General features: G+C 42.5%; 1 long non-coding RNA gene across 1 annotated transcript; it reads left to right on the top strand.

Annotated features, from left to right (window-relative positions):
* Positions 1–1,595: 1,595 nt before the first annotated feature.
* LOC138667314 (uncharacterized) lies at positions 1,596–2,154 on the top strand. Its single transcript, XR_011318705.1, has 3 exons — positions 1,596–1,799; positions 1,872–1,999; positions 2,096–2,154. It is a non-coding gene; the product is annotated as an uncharacterized lncRNA (long non-coding RNA).
* The last annotated feature ends 6,032 nt before the right edge of the window (positions 2,155–8,186 follow it).

Raw genomic sequence — 8,186 nt, 5'->3', positions numbered from 1 at the left:
CCTGCATTGCTTTCATCTCCATGCTCACATTTTTTTTATCTTTTATAGGAGTGGGCAACATAAAGATAGATAAAGTTCTGTATCTTCTGTTGTCACATTGCCGCAATGCACAGCTGATGCTGCTGTGGAGCTTAAAGAAGCCATACCTGGACAAGGAGAGATGGAGGCAGCTAAAGAAGTGGAGGATGAACAAAGTGAAGAAAGCGAGACTGAAGAGACATTTGATGAAGACACACAGAGTTCAGGATACTATAGATGCAATGTTTATGTCTTTTAAGTGTTACATAGTGATAAGCAAGCATGCCTGCCACTATTAAATGCTCGATCGAGCATCATGGTGCTCAGGTACCTTTGTTCCAGTTCAACAAGTGTTTGAGGGTGCTACTCCACAGCCCTCCCTGCATCATTGGTGCCTATTAGGCCATTAATGAGTGGGAATTAAGATCTGGAAGCTATACTGCAGGCTGGTCTGATGCACTTTTTTGGGATTTTCACTTAATTATACACTTTACCCTCTGCCAAGCATAGGGTGTATGTTTTATTACTTGAGTCTCTCAGACTTGGATTACAGTTTACTCGCTACTCACGTTGATCACATCTGAGCATTAGACTTGCCTGACTCAAGTCTCAAGCTCATCACTAGTGATATAGAATGTATCCAGTCTGATCTGTTGTACTATTCCCCCAAATTATAGAGCACTGCTGAGTAAATGGTCAACAGATACGCGGAAGAAAATGAAGATAGCAGGGTTATACAAGCGACATTCAACACGCGAACCAATATTGATGGGCTTTCCTCAGTACTTGCAAAAATCACTAATGGTAACCTACTATAAAACAGGAGGTTCAAGACGTGGCAAGATTTATTTACTACATGAACGCACAGCATGCAAGTCTGGACTTTGTTAAAGACATTGAAAAGGTCAAATCATTTTTCAACAAGCTACGAGATATGAAGCTTGCAAATCAGACCATCTTCAATTATCTGAAACATGTCCGGAGGTTCCTGACATACAACTTGAAATCGACCAACCTATTTGAAGACAATGCAACACTAACTCCTGCAAATTCTTTATAGAGGTCACAGAAGATATCCAGAAGAGGTTGAGCAGGGGTATTTCTAGAGAAGTGGTGGGAAAAAAGTAAATTATAACCTCACCCATTTTTAAATTCAAATATTTTCCATAATTATAAAAGTTTTGCCTAATAAACTATTTTAAACTACTATGTTCTTATAAGGCAGATTGGAATTTGTGACTGTGAACATGAGTCGCTCAGTAAACTGAAATGTGGTTAGGTGTCAATATATAAATATCCCTGATATAACTTGCCATAGCACAATGGGAGGCAATCAGACATCATTAGCAAATCCTAAACATTCATCAGTGCAAAATATTAGCATTTTCCACCATCAGCCATATGATTACTATAGCGTTAATATGTTCATCACTCTGCTAAAACTAACCTGTCTCACCACCTTCTGATGCCCGTGATGAAATGTACACTTGTTATTGCATCTTATGTTTGATCTATTACTGCTGTATATGTATTTTCAGTATAATAAAATTATATTGTTTACTCCTTTTACTAGATACCAGGCATTGATGTCTTCGACTAAGACACCCCGGGAATGTAAGAGGGTTTTAGATGCCGCAAAGCCAAGCTTTTTGAAGTGTATCCAAAATGTCAAGCACTCCAAAGTCTGAACTAAAGCCACTAAGCTTGAAATTCTCTATTATCTGGGGGCCAGACTAGTCTTAAAACATCTCCAAAGACCCGGAGTAGTACAAAATAGGAGTGTAAGTAAATTTTCCTTCCATTTATTAAATTTTATTTTACTGTCCCTCAAACATAACTGTCTTGACTCCTAGGTTTCTGAATGGAATGAGCCGATACCGAATAAATATAAAGGAAAAAAATCTTTGTTATTGGAGTGAAGCATTATAAAACATCACCTCAACATGTCGCAACATTTGTGTTGGATGAGGAAGAAGAAACAGTAATATTTTTAATATATTTCTTATAATACAGAGGTTTAATGTTTTCTCAGATATATATATAGAGATATAGATATAGATATATTTTTTTTTTACAGTGGTTCAATATCTACTTTGAAAAAATAAGACCTCAGTTGACATCAAGCCGCATGCCCGCCCGAAGACACATTTTTCATAACAACCTCCGGAAAGAAGATTTACGTATCCAATGACATCAAACGTCTTCATGAAAAGTAAGAGTCTTTTAGCGCCAATATATTTCTTAAACTCCAATAGTAGGGATAATTATTTTCAATATTTTTCCTTTCTTTTTTTCTAGATTCAAAGTTCCTGGCATCAGCAGCCAGCTTATCAGGAGGGTCTGTGAAACCTCAACTCTTTCAGACTCGGAGAAGTGTCTTTTTGCAAGATATTTGTCTCATACAAACCTTACAACTGAAAGAAGCTACAGAGAAAAGACGCTTACCGACATATGCCACGGTCATGAGCTGGTTACGCAGACAGGACTTTATAACGGTGATGAGCCCATAGCTAGCACCTCACGGTAATATATTAAAGAAAGGGGCAGATGATTATTGCTTTGTGGCATTTATTATTTTGGTTTGCCAAGTGTAATAGTTTGTTTTTCCCTTGTCTGCTGAAAAGAAATCAAGATGCAACAGTGATGCAGAGAAGACACGATGACAGTGATAGGCCCCAAGCTGCTACCTCAAGGTAATTTTTGGAAAGGGGACAAAGAAATGGGTGTTCAATCCTTATACAATATAAAAAGGATAGGTAAACTGGAATTTTGGGGTCAAGAGGATGCGGATGAATTTGGGTGGCTTAATACAAATCAGATTTCCACAACTTTGGAGAGAGGTTCAAGTCAGAGAACTGTCAAAAGAATGCAACGTTACCTATATTCTAAAATACACCGCCATCCTACTACCTGCCGAGAAACATAGACCATTGGTTTCCTATCCTATGAGCAAGTTGTTGCAGGATTGTGTCCAACAGGGTCTCCACAAGGATTGGATATGAGAGCTTGGTTTTGGGGGGTCAATAGAAACATGGCAAAAAATGTTGGGTATGATCACCAAGTATAATACCTTTTGCTTCTCTTGTCTGCTGTAAAGAAATCAAGATGCAGCAGTGGAAGAGACTGCAGACGAAAGCCAGGAAGAAGATGGAGATGCCACTGACAAAGAAAAGAGTCAAGTCATCAAAGTGGGCAGGAAGAAGAATCCGAAAGGGACATCAACGATGAAACATTCATTTCAAGGTTGATATAACCTCAAAAATAATACAACTGTTCTAAACTAATAAATGTTGCATAATGCTTTTTTTCACTTCAGTGCCAAAAAATCATTGCATGACACTGTAAGAAGGTCTACTAGGCAGAGGCAGACAGGGTTACAAACATCTACCAAGTAAGAAGACAAGCAATTTGATGGCATTCATTTTTGAAATTCAAATGTTATAAAGGAGTTTTCTGACACTAATATGTGGCATTTATTTTTTTCAGAGCTGTAAAGCGAAAATAAATAATTTCCAAAGAAAAAAGAAAGACAATTGTGCTACCCATAAGCTGATTCCCAAGGAGGAACATTTTAAAAGATTTACTAAAAAATATCCCATTACTCTAGAGAAGGATGTGCCATCACCGGGCATATGTTGAGAAGAGTCCAGAACTTATTGGCGATACTTTGGTGATCGATGGAGGAAGATACAGAACAAAATGGTCGATCATATCACTGGTAAGATGTTAAAATGTTTACCATTTTTTATGGAATCTATTTTACATCATCATGTTACAAAATTCAATTATGTGTTCTTTAACCCCTTCCTGACCTTTGACGCCACGTAGGCGTCATGAAAGTCGGTGCCAATCCGACCCATGACGCCTATGTGGCGTCATGGAAAGATCGCGTCCCTGCAGATCGGGTGAAAGGGTTAACTCCCATTTCACCCGATCTGCAGGGACAGGGGGAGTGGTAGTTTAGCCCAGGGGGGGTGGCTTCGATCGCTCTGATTGGCTGTTGAAAGTGAAACTGCCAATCAGAGCGATTTGTAATATTTCACCTATTATAACTGGTGAAATATTACAATCCAGCCATGGCCGATGCTGCAATATCATCGGCCATGGCTGGAAACACTAATGTGCCCCCACCCCACCGATCGCCCCCCCAGCCCTCCGATCTGTCCGGTACACTGCTCCGGCTCCCCTCCGTCCTGTGCTCCGCTCCCCCCGTGCTCTTGTCCGCTCACCCCCGTGCTCCAATCACCCCCCCTGCTCCGTTCCACCCCCCCGTGCTCCGATTTCCCCCCCCCCCGTGCTCTCCCCCACCCCGTGCTCTCCCCCACCCCATCATACTTACCGATCCTGCCGGGAGCCGTCCGGGTTCTCCCTGGGCGACGCCATCTTCCAAAATGGCGGGCGCATGCGCAGTGCGCCCGCCGAATCTGCCAGCCGGCAGATTCGCTCCAAAGTGCATTTTGATCACAGATATAATCTCAGTGATCAAAATAATAAAATAATAAATGACCCCCCCCCCCCCCTTTGTCACCCCCATAGGTAGGGACAATAAAAAAATAAAGAATTTTTTTCCCACTAATGTTAGAATAGGGTTAGGGTTAGGGTTAGGGCTAGAGCTAGGGTTAGGGTTTCGGTATGTGCACACGTATTCTGGTCCTCTGCGGATTTTTCCGCTGCGGATTTGATAAATCCGGAGTGCTAAACCGCTGCGGATTTACCACGTTTTTTCTGCGCATTTCACTGCGGTTTTACAACTGCGATTTTCTATTTGAGCAGTTGTAAAAACGCTGTGGAATCCGCACAAAGAAGTGACATGCTGCAGAATGTAAACCGCTGCGTTTCCATGCAGTTTTTCCGCAGCATGTGTACAGTGATTTTTGTTTCCCATAGGTTTACATTAAACTGTAAACTCATGGGAAACTGCTGCGGATCCGCAGCGTTTTTCGCAGCGTGTGCACATACCTTTAGAATTAGGCTATGTGCACACGGTGCGGATTTGGCTGCGGATCCGCAGCGGATTGGCCGCTGCGGTTCGCAGCAGTGTTCCATCAGGTTTACAGTACCATGTAAACCTATGGAAAACCAAATCCGCTGTGCCCATGGTGCAGAAAATACCGCGCGGAAACGCTGCGTTGTATTTTCCGCAGCATGTCAATTCTTTGTGCGGATTCCGCAGCGTTTTACACCTGTTCCTCAATAGGAATCCGCAGGTGAAATCCGCACAAAAAACACTGGAAATTCGCAGGTAAAACGCAGTGCCTTTTACCCGCGGATTTTTCAAAAATGATGCTGAAAAATCTCACACGAATCCGCAACGTGGGCACATAGCCTTAGGGTTAGGGTTGGAATTAGGGTTGTGGTTAGGGTTATGGCTACAGTTGGGATTAGGGTTAGGGGTGTGTTGGGGTTAGTGTTGGAGTTAGAATTGAGGGGTTTCCACTGTTTAGGCACATCAGGGGTCTCCAAACGCAACATGGCGCCACCATTGATTCCAGCCAATCTCGTATTCAAAAAGTCAAATGGTGCGCCCTCACTTCCGAGCCCCGACGTGTACCAAAACAGTGGTTTACCCCCACATATGGGGTACCAGCATACTCAGGATAAACTGCGCAACAATTACTGGGGTCCAATTTCTCCTGTTACCCTTGTCAAAATAAAAAAATGCTTGCTAAAACATCATTTTTGAGGAAAGAAAAATGATTTTTATTTTCATGGCTCTGCGTTGTAAACGTCTGTGAAGCACTTGGGGGTTCAAAGTGCTCACCACATATCTAGATAAGTTCCTTGGGGGGTCTAGTTTCTAAAATGGGGTCACTTGTGGGGGGTTTCTACTGTTTAGGCACACCAGGGGCTCTGCAAACGCAACGTGACGCCCACAGAGCATTCCATCAAAGTCTGCATTTCAAAACGTCACTACTTCACTTCCGAGCCCCGGCATGTGCCCAAACAGTGGTTTACCCCCACATATGGGGTATCAGCGTACTCAGGAGAAACTGGACAACAACTTTTGGGGTCAAATGTCTCCTGTTACCCTTGGGAAAATAAAAAATTGCAGGCTAAAAGATCATTTTTGAGAAAATATTTTTATTTTTTATTTTCATGGCTCTGCGTTATAAACTTCTGTGAAGCACCTGGGGGTTTAAAGTGCTCAATATGCATCTAGATAAGTTCCTTGGGGGGTCTAGTTTCCAAAATGGGGTCACTTGTGGGGGAGCTCCAATGTTTAGGCACACAGGGGCTCTCCAAACGCGACATGGTGTCCGCTAACAATTGGAGCTAATTTTCCATTCAAAAAGTCAAATGGCGCTCCTTCCCTTCCAAGCCCTGCCGTGCGCCCAAACAGTGGTTTACCCCCACATATGAGGTATCAGCGTACTCAGGACAAATTGGACAACAACTTACGTGGTTCAGTTTCTCCTTTTACCATTGGGAAAATAAAAATTGTTGCTAAAAGAATTTTTGTGACTAAAAAGTTAAATGTTTATTTTTTCCTTTTATGTTGCTTCTGCTGCTGTGAAGCACCTGAAGGGTTAATAAAGTTCTTGAATGTGGTTTTGAGTACCTTGAGGGGTGCAGTTTTTAGAATTGTGTCACTTTTGGGTATTTTCAGCCATATAGACCCCTCAAACGGACTTCAAATGTGAGGTGGTCCCTAAAAAAAATGGTTTTGTAAATTTCGTTGTAAAAATGAGAAATCGCTGGTCAAATTTTAACCCTTATAACTTCCTAGCAAAAAAAAATTTTGTTCCCAAAATTGTGCTGATGTAAAGTATACATATGGGAAATTTTATTTATTAACTATTTTGTGTCACATAACTCTGGTTTAACAGAATAAAAATTCAAAATGTGAAAATTGCGAAATTTTCAAAATTTTTGCCAAATTTCCGTTTTTATCACAAATAAACGCAGAATTTATTGACCTAAATTTACCACTAACATGAAGCCCATTATGTCACGAAAAAACAATCTCAGAACCGCTAGGATCCATTGAAGCGTTCCTGAGTTATTACCTCATAAAGGGACACTGGTCAGAATTGCAAAAAACGGCAAGGTCTTTAAGGTCAAAATAGGCTGGGTCATGAAGGGGTTATAGGAATGCTTCAGAAAAGTAATGTGAAAATATCAGAAGTAGAAAGACACATTGAAAATCAAGGCTGGAAAAGGAACCTACCAAGAGTGACTGATATATTGCATCAATTAAAGAAATGATTACTAAAATGGTAAAAAATGGGTAAATATGCAGAAGAGGTGTGTTTGTGTATGTGCACCTGTGTGCTTTGGGGAATTGTTCAATGCAGTAGCAGAAGAAAATTGTAAAATGTTACAATCAAATAATGTATGCCTTAAACTAGGATTTAGTATTAGTATTTAATTTATTCGTTTCCCTATAGATGGAGGAAGAGCCATATTTCACAATGAAGATTCCAGTCCTGATGGAAGAATTAAGAGGACTTGAGATGTCACAATCAATTGGATTTTGCCTCAGGGAAGTAAAGTGTAAACCGTATTTTTCGGACTATAAGATGCACCGGACCATAAGGCGCACCCCAAATTTGGGGTGAAAATTGCAAAAAAAAAGATTTTTTTTATAAGATGGGGGTCCGTCTTATTGTCCGAATTTACAGTATCTTACCTGAGGGCTGGCGGTGGCAGAGCAGGGTCACAGTAGGCAAGGTGTTGGCAGAGGTGGGGTGATGCTGGGATGAGGAGGTGCTGGGATGAGAAGGTGCTGGGATCAGGAGGTGCTGGGATCAGGAGGTGCTGGGATCAGGAGGTATGGCGTGAGAGGGGTCCCAGGCTTACCGTGCAGGCAATGCAAGCTTACCGTGGCGGCAGAGATACGGTGGCAGAGGTGCAGCGGCAGAGGAGGCGCAGTAAGCGGGGTCCCTTTCCCCGGTATGGTGATGCAGCAGCCCGGTAAGCAGCAGAGCCGGGTGAATCCTGTTGTTATCGGTGGGGGCAGCCATCTTCCTGAGGCCGTGCGTGTGCAGATGAAGCGCTCTGCTTCCCGGGGCTTCAGGAAAATGGCTGCGGGAGGCAGCGCGTGTGCAGATGGAGATCGCGGCGGCCATTTTCCTCAAGCCCCGGGAAGCAGAGCGCTCCATCTGCGCACGCGCAGCCTCAGGAAAATGGCCGCCACCACCGATAACAGGATTCACCCGGCTCTGCTG

The sequence above is a fragment of the Ranitomeya imitator genome, chromosome 2, assembly GCF_032444005.1.
Source record: "Ranitomeya imitator isolate aRanImi1 chromosome 2, aRanImi1.pri, whole genome shotgun sequence".
NCBI classification, from domain to species: Eukaryota; Metazoa; Chordata; class Amphibia; order Anura; family Dendrobatidae; genus Ranitomeya; species Ranitomeya imitator.
Note: the sequence above shows the minus strand (reverse complement) of the source record. Positions and strands in the feature narration are given on the sequence as shown.